Raw genomic sequence first — 18,990 nt, forward strand, 5'->3', positions numbered from 1 at the left:
TCCATTACTTGTAGCTTTAGAGGCTCTTTGGCCTCTATTTTTAGGTGCCTTATTTATAGCATTAGGGGCTTTTTGACCTCGATTTTGAGGTCCATTACTTTTAGCATTAGAGGCTCTTTGACCTCTATTTTTAGGTGCCTTATTTATAGCATTAGGGGCTTTTTGACCTCGATTTTGAGGTCCATTACTTGTAGCTTTAGAGGCTCTTTGACCTCTATTTTTAGGTGCCTTATTAATAGCATTTGGGGCTTTTTGACCTCGATTTTGAGGTCCATTACTTGTAGCTTTAGAGGCTCTTTGACCTCTATTTTTAGGTGCCTTATTTATAGCATTAGGGGCTTTTTGACCTCGATTTTAAGGTCCATTACTTGTAGCTTTAGAAGCTCTTTGACCTCTATTTTTAGGTGCCTTATTTATAGCATTAGGGGCTTTTTTACCTCGATTTTGAGGTGCATTATTTGTAGCTTTAGAGGCTCTTTGACCTCTATTTTTAGGTGCCTTATTTATAGCATTAGGGGCTTTTTGACCTCGATTTTGAGGTCCATTACTTGTAGCTTTAGAGGCTCTTTGACCCCTATTTTTAGGTGCCTTATTTATAGCATTAGGGGCTTTTTTACCTCGATTTTGAGGTCCATTACTTGTAACTTTAGAGGCTCTTTGACCTCTATTTTTAGGTGCCTTATTTATAACATTAGGGGCTTTTTTACCTCGATTTTGAGGTCCATTACTTGTGGCATTTGAGGCTGTTTGACCTCTATTTTTAGGTGCCTTATTTATAGCATTAGAGGCTTTTTGACCTCGATTTTGAGGTCCATTACTTGTAGCTTTAGAGGCTCTTTGACCTCTATTTTTAGGTGCCTTATTTATAGCAATAGGGGTTTTTTTTCCTCGATTTTGAAATGCATTATTTGTAGCTTTAAAGGCTCTTTGACCTCTATTTTTAGGTGCCTTTTTATAGCATTAGGGGCTTTTTTACCTCGATTTTGAGGTTCATTACTTGTAGCTATAGAGGCACTTTGACCTCTATTTTTAGGTGCCTTATTTATAGCATTAGGGGCTTTTTGACCTCGATTTTGAGGTCCATTAATTGTAGCTTTAGAGGCTCTTTGGCCTCTATTTTTAGGTGCCTTATTTATAGCATTAGGGGCTTTTTGACCTCGATTTTGAGGTCCATTACTTTTAGCATTAGAGGCTCTTTGACCTCTATTTTTAGGTGCCTTATTTATAGCATTAGGGGCTTTTTGACCTCGATTTTGAGGTCCATTACTTGTAGCTTTAGAGGCTCTTTGACCTCTATTTTTAGGTGCCTTATTGATAGCATTTGGGGCTTTTTGACCTCGATTTTGAGGTCCATTACTTGTAGCTTTAGAGGCTCTTTGACCTCTATTTTTAGGTGCCTTATTTATAGCAGTAGGGGCTTTTTTTTACCTCGATTTTGAGGTGAATTAATTGTAGCTTTAGAGGCTCTTTGACCTCTATTTTTAGGTGCCTTATTTATAGCATTAGGGGCTTTTTGACCTCGATTTTGAGGTCCATTACTTGTAGCTTTAGAGGCTCTTTGACCTCTATTTTTAGGTGCCTTATTTATAGCATTAGGGGCTTTTTGACCTCGATTTTGAGGTCCATTACTTGTAGCTTTAGAAGCTCTTTGACCTCTATTTTTAGGTGCCTTATTTATAGCATTAGGGGCTTTTTTACCTCGATTTTGAGGTGCATTATTTGTAGCTTTAGAGGCTCTTTGGCCTTTATTTTTAGGTGCCTTATTTATAGCATTAGGGGCTTTTTGACCTCGATTTTGAGGTCCATTACTTGTAGCTTTAGAGGCTCTTTGACCCCTATTTTTAGGTGCCTTATTTATAGCATTAGGGGCTTTTTTACCTCGATTTTGAGGTCCATTACTTGTAGCTTTAGAGGCTCTTTGACCTCTATTTTTAGGTGCCTTATTTATAACATTAGGGGCTTTTTTACCTCGATTTTGAGGTCCATTACTTGTGGCATTTGAGGCTGTTTGACCTCTATTTTTAGGTGCCTTATTTATAGCATTAGAGGCTTTTTGACCTCGATTTTGAGGTCCATTACTTGTAGCTTTAGAGGCTCTTTGACCTCTATTTTTAGGTGCCTTATTTATAGCAATAGGGGTTTTTTTTCTCGATTTTGAAATGCATTATTTGTAGCTTTAAAGGCTCTTTGACCTCTATTTTTAGGTGCCTTTTTATAGCATTAGGGGCTTTTTTACCTCGATTTTGAGGTTCATTACTTGTAGCTATAGAGGCACTTTTACCTCTATTTTTAGGTGCCTTATTTATAGCATTAGGGGCTTTTTGACCTCGATTTTGAGGTCCATTACTTGTAGCTTTAGAGGCTCTTTGGCCTCTATTTTTAGGTGCCTTATTTATAGCATTAGGGGCTTTTTGACCTCGATTTTGAGGTCCATTACTTTTAGCATTAGAGGCTCTTTGACCTCTATTTTTAGGTGCCTTATTTATAGCATTAGGGGCTTTTTTTTACCTCGATTTTGAGGTGAATTAATTGTAGCTTTAGAGGCTCTTTGACCTCTATTTTTAGGTGCCTTATTTATAGCATTAGGGGCTTTTTGACCTCGATTTTGAGGTCCATTACTTGTAGCTTTAGAAGCTCTTTGACCTCTATTTTTAGGTGCCTTATTTATAGCATTAGGGGCTTTTTTACCTCGATTTTGAGGTGCATTATTTGTAGCTTTAGAGGCTCTTTGACCTCTATTTTTAGGTGCCTTATTTATAGCATTAGGGGCTTTTTGACCTCGATTTTGAGGTCCATTACTTGTAGCTTTAGAGGCTCTTTGACCCCTATTTTTAGGTGCCTTATTTATAGCATTAGGGGCTTTTTTACCTCGATTTTGAGGTCCATTACTTGTAGCTTTAGAGGCTCTTTGACCTCTATTTTTAGGTGCCTTATTTATAACATTAGGGGCTTTTTTACCTCGATTTTGAGGTCCATTACTTGTGGCATTTGAGGCTGTTTGACCTCTATTTTTAGGTGCCTTATTTATAGCATTAGAGGCTTTTTGACCTCGATTTTGAGGTCCATTACTTGTAGCTTTAGAGGCTCTTTGACCTCTATTTTTAGGTGCCTTATTTATAGCAATAGGGGTTTTTTTTCTCGATTTTGAAATGCATTATTTGTAGCTTTAAAGGCTCTTTGACCTCTATTTTTAGGTGCCTTTTTATAGCATTAGGGGCTTTTTTACCTCGATTTTGAGGTTCATTACTTGTAGCTATAGAGGCACTTTGACCTCTATTTTTAGGTGCCTTATTTATAGCATTAGGGGCTTTTTGACCTCGATTTTGAGGTCCATTACTTGTAGCTTTAGAGGCTCTTTGGCCTCTATTTTTAGGTGCCTTATTTATAGCATTAGGGGCTTTTTGACCTCGATTTTGAGGTCCATTACTTTTAGCATTAGAGGCTCTTTGACCTCTATTTTTAGGTGCCTTATTTATAGCATTAGGGGCTTTTTGACCTCGATTTTGAGGTCCATTACTTGTAGCTTTAGAGGCTCTTTGACCTCTATTTTTAGGTGCCTTATTAATAGCATTTGGGGCTTTTTGACCTCGATTTTGAGGTCCATTACTTGTAGCTTTAGAGGCTCTTTGACCTCTATTTTTAGGTGCCTTATTTATAGCATTAGGGGCTTTTTGACCTCGATTTTGAGGTCCATTACTTGTAGCTTTAGAAGCTCTTTGACCTCTATTTTTAGGTGCCTTATTTATAGCATTAGGGGCTTTTTTACCTCGATTTTGAGGTGCATTATTTGTAGCTTTAGAGGCTCTTTGACCTCTATTTTTAGGTGCCTTATTTATAGCATTAGGGGCTTTTTGACCTCGATTTTGAGGTCCATTACTTGTAGCTTTAGAGGCTCTTTGACCCCTATTTTTAGGTGCCTTATTTATAGCATTAGGGGCTTTTTTACCTCGATTTTGAGGTCCATTACTTGTAACTTTAGAGGCTCTTTGACCTCTATTTTTAGGTGCCTTATTTATAACATTAGGGGCTTTTTTACCTCGATTTTGAGGTCCATTACTTGTGGCATTTGAGGCTGTTTGACCTCTATTTTTAGGTGCCTTATTTATAGCATTAGAGGCTTTTTGACCTCGATTTTGAGGTCCATTACTTGTAGCTTTAGAGGCTCTTTGACCTCTATTTTTAGGTGCCTTATTTATAGCAATAGGGGTTTTTTTTCCTCGATTTTGAAATGCATTATTTGTAGCTTTAAAGGCTCTTTGACCTCTATTTTTAGGTGCCTTTTTATAGCATTAGGGGCTTTTTTACCTCGATTTTGAGGTTCATTACTTGTAGCTATAGAGGCACTTTGACCTCTATTTTTAGGTGCCTTATTTATAGCATTAGGGGCTTTTTGACCTCGATTTTGAGGTCCATTACTTGTAGCTTTAGAGGCTCTTTGGCCTCTATTTTTAGGTGCCTTATTTATAGCATTAGGGGCTTTTTGACCTCGATTTTGAGGTCCATTACTTTTAGCATTAGAGGCTCTTTGACCTCTATTTTTAGGTGCCTTATTTATAGCATTAAGGGCTTTTTGACCTCGATTTTGAGGTCCATTACTTGTAGCTTTAGAGGCTCTTTGACCTCTATTTTTAGGTGCCTTATTTATAGCATTATGGGCTTTTTAACCTCGATTTTGAGGTCCATTACTTGTAGCTTTAGAAGCTCTTTGACCTCTATTTTTAGGTGCCTTATTTATAGCATTAGGGGCTTTTTTACCTCGATTTTGAGGTTCATTATTTGTAGCTTTAGAGGCTCTTTGACCTCTATTTTTAGGTGCCTTATTTATAGCATTAGGGGCTTTTTTACCTCGATTTTGAGGTCCATTACTTTTAGCATTAGAGGCTCTTTGACCTCTATTTTTAGGTGCCTTATTTATAGCATTAGGGGCTTTTTGACCTCGATTTTGAGGTCCATTACTTGTAGCTTTAGAGGCTCTTTGACCTCTATTTTTAGGTGCCTTATTTATAGCATTAGGGGCTTTTTGACCTCGATTTTGAGGTCCATTACTTGTAGCTTTAGAAGCTCTTTGACCTCTATTTTTAGGTGCCTTATTTATAGCATTAGGGGCTTTTTTACCTCGATTTTGAGGTGCATTATTTGTAGCTTTAGAGGCTCTTTGACCTCTATTTTTAGGTGCCTTATTTATAGCATTAGGGGCTTTTTGACCTCGATTTTGAGGTCCATTACTTGTAGCTTTAGAGGCTCTTTGACCCCTATTTTTAGGTGCCTTATTTATAGCATTAGGGGCTTTTTTACCTCGATTTTGAGGTCCATTACTTGTAGCTTTAGAGGCTCTTTGACCTCTATTTTTAGGTGCCTTATTTATAGCATTAGGGGCTTTTTTTTACCTCGATTTTGAGGTGAATTAATTGTAGCTTTAGAGGCTCTTTGACCTCTATTTTTAGGTGCCTTATTTATAGCATTAGGGGCTTTTTGACCTCGATTTTGAGGTCCATTACTTGTAGCTTTAGAGGCTCTTTGACCTCTATTTTTAGGTGCCTTATTTATAGCATTAGGGGCTTTTTGACCTCGATTTTGAGGTCCATTACTTGTAGCTTTAGAAGCTCTTTGACCTCTATTTTTAGGTGCCTTATTTATAGCATTAGGGGCTTTTTTACCTCGATTTTAAGGTGCATTATTTGTAGCTTTAGAGGCTCTTTGACCTTTATTTTTAGGTGCCTTATTTATAGCATTAGGGGCTTTTTGACCTCGATTTTGAGGTCCATTACTTGTAGCTTTAGAGGCTCTTTGACCCCTATTTTTAGGTGCCTTATTTATAGCATTAGGGGCTTTTTTACCTCGATTTTGAGGTCCATTACTTGTAGCTTTAGAGGCTCTTTGACCTCTATTTTTAGGTGCCTTATTTATAACATTAGGGGCTTTTTTACCTCGATTTTGAGGTCCATTACTTGTGGCATTTGAGGCTGTTTGACCTCTATTTTTAGGTGCCTTATTTATAGCATTAGAGGCTTTTTGACCTCGATTTTGAGGTCCATTACTTGTAGCTTTAGAGGCTCTTTGACCTCTATTTTTAGGTGCCTTATTTATAGCAATAGGGGTTTTTTTTTCTCGATTTTGAAATGCATTATTTGTAGCTTTAAAGGCTCTTTGGCCTCTATTTTTAGGTGCCTTTTTATAGCATTAGGGGCTTTTTTACCTCGATTTTGAGGTTCATTACTTGTAGCTATAGAGGCACTTTGACCTCTATTTTTAGGTGCCTTATTTATAGCATTAGGGGCTTTTTGACCTCGATTTTGAGGTCCATTACTTGTAGCTTTAGAGGCTCTTTGGCCTCTATTTTTAGGTGCCTTATTTATAGCATTAGGGGCTTTTTGACCTCGATTTTGAGGTCCATTACTTTTAGCATTAGAGGCTCTTTGACCTCTATTTTTAGGTGCCTTATTTATAGCATTAGGGGCTTTTTTTTTACCTCGATTTTGAGGTGAATTAATTGTAGCTTTAGAGGCTCTTTGACCTCTATTTTTAGGTGCCTTATTTATAGCATTAGGGGCTTTTTGACCTCGATTTTGAGGTCCTTTACTTGTAGCTTTAGAAGCTCTTTGACCTCTATTTTTAGGTGCCTTATTTATAGCATTAGGGGCTTTTTTACCTCGATTTTGAGGTGCATTATTTGTAGCTTTAGAGGCTCTTTAACCTCTATTTTTAGGTGCCTTATTTATAGCATTAGGGGCTTTTTGACCTCGATTTTGAGGTCCATTACTTGTAGCTTTAGAGGCTCTTTGACCCCTATTTTTAGGTGCCTTATTTATAGCATTAGGGGCTTTTTTACCTCGATTTTGAGGTCCATTACTTGTAGCTTTAGAGGCTCTTTGACCTCTATTTTTAGGTGCCTTATTTATAACATTAGGGGCTTTTTTACCTCGATTTTGAGGTCCATTACTTGTGGCATTTGAGGCTGTTTGACCTCTATTTTTAGGTGCCTTATTTATAGCATTAGAGGCTTTTTGACCTCGATTTTGAGGTCCATTACTTGTAGCTTTAGAGGCTCTTTGACCTCTATTTTTAGGTGCCTTATTTATAGCAATAGGGGTTTTTTTTCCTCGATTTTGAAATGCATTATTTGTAGCTTTAAAGGCTCTTTGACCTCTATTTTTAGGTGCCTTTTTATAGCATTAGGGGCTTTTTTACCTCGATTTTGAGGTTCATTACTTGTAGCTATAGAGGCACTTTGACCTCTATTTTTAGGTGCCTTATTTATAGCATTAGGGGCTTTTTGACCTCGATTTTGAGGTCCATTACTTGTAGCTTTAGAGGCTCTTTGGCCTCTATTTTTAGGTGCCTTATTTATAGCATTAGGGGCTTTTTGACCTCGATTTTGAGGTCCATTACTTTTAGCATTAGAGGCTCTTTGACCTCTATTTTTAGGTGCCTTATTTATAGCATTAGGGGCTTTTTGACCTCGATTTTGAGGTCCATTACTTGTAGCTTTAGAGGCTCTTTGACCTCTATTTTTAGGTGCCTTATTAATAGCATTTGGGGCTTTTTGACCTCGATTTTGAGGTCCATTACTTGTAGCTTTAGAGGCTCTTTGACCTCTATTTTTAGGTGCCTTATTTATAGCATTAGGGGCTTTTTGACCTCGATTTTGAGGTCCATTACTTGTAGCTTTAGAAGCTCTTTGACCTCTATTTTTAGGTGCCTTATTTATAGCATTAGGGGCTTTTTTACCTCGATTTTGAGGTGCATTATTTGTAGCTTTAGAGGCTCTTTGACCTCTATTTTTAGGTGCCTTATTTATAGCATTAGGGGCTTTTTGACCTCGATTTTGAGGTCCATTACTTGTAGCTTTAGAGGCTCTTTGACCCCTATTTTTAGGTGCCTTATTTATAGCATTAGGGGCTTTTTTACCTCGATTTTGAGGTCCATTACTTGTAACTTTAGAGGCTCTTTGACCTCTATTTTTAGGTGCCTTATTTATAACATTAGGGGCTTTTTTACCTCGATTTTGAGGTCCATTACTTGTGGCATTTGAGGCTGTTTGACCTCTATTTTTAGGTGCCTTATTTATAGCATTAGAGGCTTTTTGACCTCGATTTTGAGGTCCATTACTTGTAGCTTTAGAGGCTCTTTGACCTCTATTTTTAGGTGCCTTATTTATAGCAATAGGGGTTTTTTTTCCTCGATTTTGAAATGCATTATTTGTAGCTTTAAAGGCTCTTTGACCTCTATTTTTAGGTGCCTTTTTATAGCATTAGGGGCTTTTTTACCTCGATTTTGAGGTTCATTACTTGTAGCTATAGAGGCACTTTGACCTCTATTTTTAGGTGCCTTATTTATAGCATTAGGGGCTTTTTGACCTCGATTTTGAGGTCCATTACTTGTAGCTTTAGAGGCTCTTTGGCCTCTATTTTTAGGTGCCTTATTTATAGCATTAGGGGCTTTTTGACCTCGATTTTGAGGTCCATTACTTTTAGCATTAGAGGCTCTTTGACCTCTATTTTTAGGTGCCTTATTTATAGCATTAGGGGCTTTTTGACCTCGATTTTGAGGTCCATTACTTGTAGCTTTAGAGGCTCTTTGACCTCTATTTTTAGGTGCCTTATTTATAGCATTATGGGCTTTTTGACCTCGATTTTGAGGTCCATTACTTGTAGCTTTAGAAGCTCTTTGACCTCTATTTTTAGGTGCCTTATTTATAGCATTAGGGGCTTTTTTACCTCGATTTTGAGGTGCATTATTTGTAGCTTTAGAGGCTCTTTGACCTCTATTTTTAGGTGCCTTATTTATAGCATTAGGGGCTTTTTGACCTCGATTTTGAGGTCCATTACTTTTAGCATTAGAGGCTCTTTGACCTCTATTTTTAGGTGCCTTATTTATAGCATTAGGGGCTTTTTGACCTCGATTTTGAGGTCCATTACTTGTAGCTTTAGAGGCTCTTTGACCTCTATTTTTAGGTGCCTTATTTATAGCATTAGGGGCTTTTTGACCTCGATTTTGAGGTCCATTACTTGTAGCTTTAGAAGCTCTTTGACCTCTATTTTTAGGTGCCTTATTTATAGCATTAGGGGCTTTTTTACCTCGATTTTGAGGTGCATTATTTGTAGCTTTAGAGGCTCTTTGACCTCTATTTTTAGGTGCCTTATTTATAGCATTAGGGGCTTTTTGACCTCGATTTTGAGGTCCATTACTTGTAGCTTTAGAGGCTCTTTGACCATCTATTTTTAGGTGCCTTATTTATAGCATTAGGGGCTTTTTTACCTCGATTTTGAGGTCCATTACTTGTAGCTTTAGAGGCTCTTTGACCTCTATTTTTAGGTGCCTTATTTATAACATTAGGGGCTTTTTTACCTCGATTTTGAGGTCCATTACTTGTGGCATTTGAGGCTGTTTGACCTCTATTTTTAGGTGCCTTATTTATAGCATTAGAGGCTTTTTGACCTCGATTTTGAGGTCCATTACTTGTAGCTTTAGAGGCTCTTTGACCTCTATTTTTAGGTGCCTTATTTATAGCAATAGGGGTTTTTTTTCCTCGATTTTGAAATGCATTATTTGTAGCTTTAAAGGCTCTTTGACCTCTATTTTTAGGTGCCTTTTTATAGCATTAGGGGCTTTTTTACCTCGATTTTGAGGTTCATTACTTGTAGCTATAGAGGCACTTTGACCTCTATTTTTAGGTGCCTTATTTATAGCATTAGGGGCTTTTTGACCTCGATTTTGAGGTCCATTACTTGTAGCTTTAGAGGCTCTTTGGCCTCTATTTTTAGGTGCCTTATTTATAGCATTAGGGGCTTTTTGACCTCGATTTTGAGGTCCATTACTTTTAGCATTAGAGGCTCTTTGACCTCTATTTTTAGGTGCCTTATTTATAGCATTAGGGGCTTTTTGACCTCGATTTTGAGGTCCATTACTTGTAGCTTTAGAGGCTCTTTGGCCTCTATTTTTAGGTGCCTTATTTATAGCATTAGGGGCTTTTTGACCTCGATTTTGAGGTCCATTACTTTTAGCATTAGAGGCTCTTTGACCTCTATTTTTAGGTGCCTTATTTATAGCATTAGGGGCTTTTTGACCTCGATTTTGAGGTCCATTACTTGTAGCTTTAGAGGCTCTTTGGCCTCTATTTTTAGGTGCCTTATTTATAGCATTAGGGGCTTTTTGGCCTCGATTTGGAAGTGCATTACTTTTAGCATTAGAGGTTCTTTGACCTCTATTTTTAGGTGCCTTATTTATACCATTATTGGCTCTTTGACCTCTGTTTTTAGGTGCCTTATTTATAGCATTAAGGGCTTTTTGACCTCGATTTTGAGGTGTATTATTTGTAGCTTTAGAGGCTCTTTGACCTCTATTTTTAGGTGCCTTATTTATAGCATTAGTGGCTCTTTGACCTCTGTTTTTAGGTGCCTTATTTATAGCATTAAGGGCTTTTTGACCTCAATTTTGAGGTGTATTACTTGTAGCTTTAGAGGCTCTTTGACCTCTATTTTTAGGTGCCTTATTTATAGCATTAGTTTCTCTTTGACTTCTATTATTAGGTGCCTTATTTATAGCATTAGGGGCTTTTTGACCTCTATTTTTGGAGCATTATTTATAGCATTAAGGGCTTTTTGACCTCGATTTTGAGGTGCATTACTTCTAGCATTAGAGGTTCTTTGACATCTGTTTTTAGGTGCCTTATTTATAGCATTAGTGGCTCCTTGACCTCTGTTTTTAGGTGCCTTATTTATAGCATTAAGGACTTTTTGACCTCGATTTTGAGGTCCATTACTTGTAGCTTTAGAGGCTCTTTGACATCTGTTTTTAGGTGCTTTATCTATAGCATTAAAGGCTCTTTGACCTCTATTTTTGGAGCATTATTTATAGCATTAGGGCCTTTTTTACCTCAATTTTGAGGTGTATTACTTGTAGCTTTAGAGGCTCTTTGACCTCTATTTTTAGGTGCCTTATTTATAGCATTAGTTGCTCTTTGACTTCTATTATTAGGTGCCTTATTTATAGCATTAGGGGCTTTTTTACCTCTATTTTTGGAGCATTATTTATAGCATTAAGGGCTTTTTTACCTCGATTTTGAGGTGCATTACTTCTAGCATTAGAGGTTCTTTGACATCTGTTTTTAGGTGCCTTATTTATAGCATTAGTGGCTCCTTGACCTCTGTTTTTAGGTGCCTTATTTATAGCATTAAGGACTTTTTGACCTCAATTTTGAGGTCCATTACTTGTAGCTTTAGAGGCTCTTTGACATCTGTTTTTAGGTGCCTTATCTATAGCATTAAAGGCTCTTTGACCTCTATTTTTGGAGCATTATTTATAGCATTAGGGCCTTTTTTACCTCTATTTTTTGCACCTTATTTCTAGTATTAAAGTTTTTTAACCTCTATTTTGAGGTGCGTTATTTCTAGCATTAATGGGTTTTTTACCTCTATTTTGAGGCGCCTTATTTCTAGTATTAATGGGTCTTTTACCTCTATTTTGAGGTGCCTTATTTCTAGCATAAATGGGTCTTTTGCCCCTATTTAGAGGTGCCTTATTTCTCGTATTAGTGCCCTTTTTACCTTTATTGCAACGTGACTTACCTCTAGCTTTAAAGGCTATTTTACGTCTCAGTTTGAAGGTTCTTCGTTGGTGTTCTCTTCTATCTGTTCTAGTTTTTCATGATCTTTAGGTTTTTGGTTTCCTTTGATATTTCATCTTCCAGTTTCCTTAGTTCGTCAGTTTCCTTCCTGATTTCATTGTATTCTTTCCTAGTTCGTCAGTTGCCTTCTGGATTTCAAGAGAGATTTCAGTGCCGTGTGTCTTCATTTCGTCAGATTCCTCAGAGAAATCGATGGCATCCATGTCTTTGTCCATCAGGGCGATGGGTAAAGACAGGAATGCTATATATTTTCTCTGCATTCGTCATCACGCTAAAACAAACGATGAGCAATACAATATATTTACCAATACGATCTGGATATGTCCTTTCTTCAATGTCGAATTTTGGGACTATCCTGTTGAAGAACCACAGGTCGCTCACCGTTCAGTTGAACCATTCTGTCTCCGTTCTTATTTCCTTAGTTCCAATAGTCTCCAAAAGCCCAAGCATAGGATCATTCAAGGTGCGTATATTATGTTCTTTAAAGCTCGACAACTTCTGCAGCAACCACCAAAACCAGCTGTAGATGAAGGTGTTCCGAAGAGCCTCCTGTTGATCCTGTAGTTGTAATACACAATTCTCACAGTCAGCTTCCTGTTCCAAAATTAGTCATTAACAATGTTCACTGCGTTGCATGCTTAGTTTGAAAAAAAAAAAAGAGATCAGGTCTTCAGAAGTCATTTGAATCTCGGGGCGGAGCCGTTCAGAACTGCTCCGTGAAGATTCTGTTCTGGAGTCATTTAGAACTCCATGCTAAGTTTACGGCTATGTCTTCTAAAGCCTTTTGAAGATCCCAGAAAATTTTCTTCAGGTGCCGCTCAAGGACCTCCAGGAAGAATCTGTTCTGGAGTCATTCCGAACTCCATGGTAAGTCTACGGCTGTTTCTTCTGAAGGCATTTGGAAACCCGGGAAAGTTTTCTTCCCAAACCGTTCAGAGATTTTGTTCTAGGGTCATTCAGAACTCCATGCTAAGTCTATGGCCAATTCTTCTGAAGCCATTCGGAGATCCGTGAAGATTTTCTTATCGAAGCAGTTTAGGACTAGCGAAAAAACTCTTCTTTCTTTTCAGTAAATCCATCATCATCATCATCATCATCATCATCATCATCATCATCATCATCATCATAATAATAATAATGATAATAATAATAACAATAATAATAATAACAATACTGATACAGTAGTAACAATAATAATAAACTATATGATTTGATTTATGGATTTAAGTCTGAAAGTTCTGAAGTCGTTCAACTCCCGGATTTGCAATTTGAAGGAAAAGTTAAGAGATTGAATAGGAAGATGAAAAGATGATTAATACTATAATTTTTTGCTTTCATTATTAAGTAACGCTGCAGCGCACTCGGCGATCGAACTCGAGCGAAGGGTAATTGACATTTTCAGCAAACCGCATTGAAATAACCGAAGGCTTCGACTTATTTTTTCAGGTTTGAGATTCAAAACAACCCATTTTCGGTACGTGTCCAAATCAGAGCCGTTCGAAACACAGAATATACGTCTCGGAAAAAACGCATTTCAAGAGAACTTCTCTGAGGAATTTATTTTAGATAATCAATAATAACGTAATATTCACATGATTTTTCCAATGGAATTATTACTTTCTAGATTTTTTTCGAAGGCGATGGATGTTAATATGTGGATATGTTATGTTTCTACCAATGGTAGAAACATACACACACACACTCACACACACACACATATATATATATATATATATATATATATATATATATATATATATATATATATATATATATATATATATATATATATATATATATATATATATATATACTGTATATCATCTCCTCTTACCCCTATTGACGCAAAGGGTCTCAGTTAGATTTCATTAGTCGTCCCTATCTTGAGCTTTTAATTCAATACATTTCCATTCATCATCTACTTCACGCTTCATAGTCCTCAGCATTGTAGGTCTAAGTCTTCCAACTCTTCTAGTGCTTCGTGGAGCTCAGTTAAACGTGTATATATATATATATATATATATATATATATATATATATATATATATATATATATATATATATATATATATGTGTGTGTGTGTGTGTGTGTGTGTGTGTGTATGTGTGTGTGTGTGTTTGTGAATATATGTATACACATAAGTATTTATATATATATATATATATATATATATATATATATATATATATATATATATATATATATATATTATATATATATATATATATATATATATATATATATATGCACATTTGTGTGTGTCATCAGCCGTGACTGGTCAACTATAGAAAAAAGACCCCAGACATGCCACTTTTAAAGATCGTCTTCTCTTCCTTCCCCTGCTTCTTTTATAATCTCTAGGGACACATTCTACAATTCTTAATGTCCATCTATTGTGTGCCATTCTCATTATATGTCCTGCCCATGTCCATTCCTTTTTCTTACATGTTAGGATGTCTTCTACTTTAGTTTGCTCTCGTATCCATGTTGCTCTTTTGCTGTCTCTTATTGTTATTCTTATCATCATTTTTTCCATAGCTCTTTCAAGTTATAATCAGCTTATGTTGTAAGGCCTTTAGTAAGGCTCTAAGTGTCTGATGCTTAAGTTAATACTGCTAGAACCATCTGATTAAATAATTTCCTTTTTAGAAAAAAGACATTATATATATATATATATATATATATATATATATATATATATATATATATATATATATATATATATATACCTAAATACATATATAATGAATACACAACGTCTCATCGGCGTCCAAAGTCGAAGACAGCTTCTCCTCGGGCAGATCGTCCTGCAGATAGTTTTCAGGATAACAGCAGAAATACATTTACTTTTCTCCATTAATTGTTTGGTATCGACATGTGTTTCGGATCACTTCGAGACCATTCTTCAGGACTACATTGACTTTAGGAACTACACTTTAAAGTAAAGGTTATGGTGGTGAAAATTTTATCAAATTTTCACCATCATAACCTTTATGTTAAAGTGTTGTCTGTCCTCAGTACAATTATTTATTAGCAATCTCTGGAGGTTCGTCCGTAACCCTTATAGGTTGTCTCTGCATTTTCTTTGAACATTATCTTAGTTTTGCTCATTTATTTTTAGTCCTACATTTCTGTTTTCTCTATTCAAATCTTCTATTATCTTTTTCAATTCCTCCCATGATTCACTAATAGAACTATGTCATCTGCAAATCTCAAGTTGCTAAAGTATTTCCAATTTATGTTAATTCTAAAAAACTTCTATGCATGCTGTGAATAATTTAGGAGAGAGGGGGGTCATCCTTTCTAAATCGTTCCTCAACCAGATTTTTTTTTTTACTATCTCTTTGTAGTTTCCCTATATATATCGTAAAGATTCTCAACAACTAGAAAGACTGAGCCTTAACCAAGAGAGTAGGCAGGCTTTAGAAGCGTCTGTTCAACAACTGACCATATCCATGTAATTAACCAGTTAATAAAAACATCAACAGAGGATGACTAGCCACCATGTATGGCATTTATAGACTATGAGAAAACTGTTGATTCTGTCAAAACTTCAGCAGTAATGTAAGCACTTCAAAAACGAGAAATGAATGCATCTCAATTTTAGAATTTTAGAAGATATTCATCATATAAATACGTCTCTCTCTCTCTCTCTCTCTCTCTCTCTCTCTCTCTCTCTCTCTCTCTCTCTCTCTCTCTCACACACACACACACACACACATACATACACACTGTTTCAAATAGCACCTATTGGGGTAACCAATAATCAATGCATGGATTTTGTTCAAAATTTTTAAGGTAATGAGGTTTAAAGGTTTAGTTGTTGATTTCAGTGTTTTCCTTTGATTTCGATCATGAGCCACGTAGCTCGATGTGGTTGGGGTCAGCTTTTGGTACGGGCTACTTGGCTCCGGCCCTCATAGAGAATATAATATTATTTGCTATATCAATTATATTAGTTAAGGTTGGAGATTTAAATTGTATCATCAGTCACCATAATTAATATTGTTTCAGAAATGATTGGTAAAATTAAAATATATGAAATGGCATGCAATGAAAGTGTTCAGTGATGTATTATTGTAGTGATGGTATGGTATAAAGGATGCAGGGTATAAATATTATACTATTAACACATTGTTTACTCATATTATCTGATTCGGTGTCAATAACCTTAGAGGTCAGGACACCAGAAAACTCCTAATCAATCGATCAATCAATCAAATTATCTGGGCAAGTCGCTCACATCCAAGCGAACCCCCTTCACTGGTGACGATTGCTCAATACACAAAGGTCGGAGTCTAGCTGCCTTCACCCTCCCCAAGGCAAAAGGAAATATTTCCTTAGCATTTAGTATTCGTATTATTATGATTTTAATTGATGTTTCATGACCTGATGTCCAGGTAAGCTCTTCAAGAAATCCAATACTCTCGTTATTTGTTCAATCACTCTTTAGCATATTTACTTCCTTATTTGTTGTTATGAAATTGTTGTAAACATCTGGAGAACAAATGTATGAAATATTGTCGTCTTAGTATTTTGTTTTTTAACTTCCACCAGAAGGATCTTATAACTACGAGACCTTTTAACCTCGAACATGTGGGGATGGGGTTAGGATATAATCAGGTGGTCGTTAAAGATGATGGTGGAGAGGTGGTAATTGAGTGACCTTAATGTATGGCTTTACGAGGTGTTCTTATCAACATTTGTGAAGGGATGATGATGATGATGGTAACAATTGATATCAATGATTCCATGAAATAAATCAATTGTTATTCACTTATTATTTTTTACATGCAATATGGCATGAAATGCATCCAATTAAAAAGATGGCAATGTTTAAAAAACTATTGCTGGTAACTCAACTAAGTTTTGACATATATGTAAATCCTATACTAGATTAGGATATCCTATAGTGTCTTCTCAGTCTAGAATAATTAAACATTACAATTGCTAATTTGTAGCCATGATGACCAATAAAAACATCGGTTACAAAACTTGGCGTGTAACATTTGTTTTAGGTAACATATACCTGTATAGTCCAGGCAAAAGATGTGGCTTGGGCTGGTTTTAGATATTCACACTAATTGTCCAAAAAATCGGTAACCAACAAATTTTATGGTCGCCGGCCTTTCAGAACCAAACCAACATGCAAGGAAAGTGTAAGATGAAAATTATTGACTTATTTCTTCCGGTTATATATAGGTTTATAGTGCAAGTTTACAATATTTTTGTAAAACTAAAATTTCCCTTGTCAAAATTGTCCAAAGTAACAAAGTTTTCGTAATTATGGATATTTTCAATAATTGGACTGTTAATTGTCGGAATGTGATGAGTCATATATGACTTACAAATAGCTTTAATCTTTACAAGTTGAACCGAAAACAAAACCTAAATAGCAGATGGACGGACAGCAATACTTAACAGCCACAATTCATGACAATGGTATCAACAAAGTTACGATTGACTTCGCTCGATGTTTCTTAGATATAGATGCCTGTTCCCTTAAGAGGTGTGTGGTCGGTTCCTAACCATATGAATATGAATAATTTGAACAAAAATATTTCGTTTTATTCACAGGTTTATTTTTTGTTCCTGTGAAAACAGTAATACAGCATTTGTCCTAGAAGCAATTTTTCATTTAATACACATCAGATCCACTTAATATCATAGCATTTACTCGTTTTTTCTCTAGTATTTCAACACTTCAGGGGTGCAAGAATTTTATGCTGATTTGAAAAGAGAGCATGCATTGAAAAAAAGTTAAGAACCACTGATCGCTATGAGCGTTCATGAAATAAAATAAGACATTGGTTCCTTACTGCTGTTACGATTCAATAAAAGGGAATATGCCGGGGGATGTTCAGTGAAGTAACAAACCATCCATAACCAAACCGCGATTTGTTAGAAAAAAAAAATTAGACCACGTGACCAGGGACCGCCTAAAAATCAACCAATATCACACGTGGTTTAGGTGTGCTTGTGATTTTAGGTAGTTACTGAACATCTTTGGAACTTGGGATTTTCCCCCAAAAGAAATGCAAATCCGACGCAAGCTTGCAAAGTAGTTATCGGTTTGGTGTGATCCTTGGGCGCATCCAAATAACATAAAAAAGTGTGTCCTTATCTAACTAATGGATACAGGTAGTAGAGAGAGAGAGAGAGAGAGAGAGAGAGAGAGAGAGAGAGAGAGAGAGAGAGAGAGAGAGAGAGAGCAGCTGCCAGGATAATGCAAACGAAGGCTATATCATTCTGACGTATATTAATTGGAATAGTCAGTTCCCACAGTATTTAAGGATGTTTTATAGAGAAATGTATTAAAGAATTAAGATATATCAGTGTGATTATACTTTTCGATCACTATTATCGAAAACGATTCCATTTCTTATAGGAATAAGAGATAAGACCTCTTTATCTCTCTAATATATATATATATATATATATATATATATATATATATATATATATATATATATATATATATATATATATATATATATATGTATATATACACATTATATATATATATATATATATATATATATATATATATATATTCAGTATATATATACAGTATATATATATATATATATATATATATATATATTTTTATATATATATACATATATATATATATATATATATATATATATATATATATATATATATATATATATATCATTAATCATCGCATTTTTTAGTGCTATTAGTAATTTCTCTACCCCTCACATTCGAACCATCAAACGATGTCTTGGTTGTTTAAACGTCGGCCACCTTTCAGGGCAAGAAGGGCATGATCTCTCCAAGTCAGATCTGGCGAGGCGACACCGGTTTTGTTGCTGGGTGTACATTCAATAGCTTTTATCATTCATTTTGAAAGCCATTACAGTTAGAGAGGTACCTCAGTTTGACATTGACATAAAAATTAACAATATAATAACAGCAATGAAAATACAGTCGATATTACCATGTATCACATTAAAATACTTTTGTCTTTCATTGGAGTCCAATGGGGGCTACTATGAACGCTAAATGGAAAAAACAGGGAGAGACCATTGTACTTTATACGTATGTTTATATGCCTGTGGCTTGTTGCACGTGCTTTATAATTCAAAGATTCTAAATTCTGTGTACCTGAATTTTCAATAGATTAAATTTGACTAGTTTTAGATTTAATAATATAGCCCAGCTGTACACTCTTTTCTTTGTTTTGGCTAAAAAGAAAGAAAAATAAATTTAGCAATGCTTAGGAGATAAATTTATGAATCTTCAAAGTGTTATTGTAGTATTGAGCTTCTTTTCCAAAACTTCCACTTAAACTCATAAACCTTTAAAACTCCATCCTTGATTCTTGTTCCCGAGATAC

This window comes from Palaemon carinicauda, chromosome 10, assembly GCF_036898095.1.
Source record: "Palaemon carinicauda isolate YSFRI2023 chromosome 10, ASM3689809v2, whole genome shotgun sequence".
Lineage (NCBI taxonomy): Eukaryota > Metazoa > Arthropoda > Malacostraca > Decapoda > Palaemonidae > Palaemon > Palaemon carinicauda.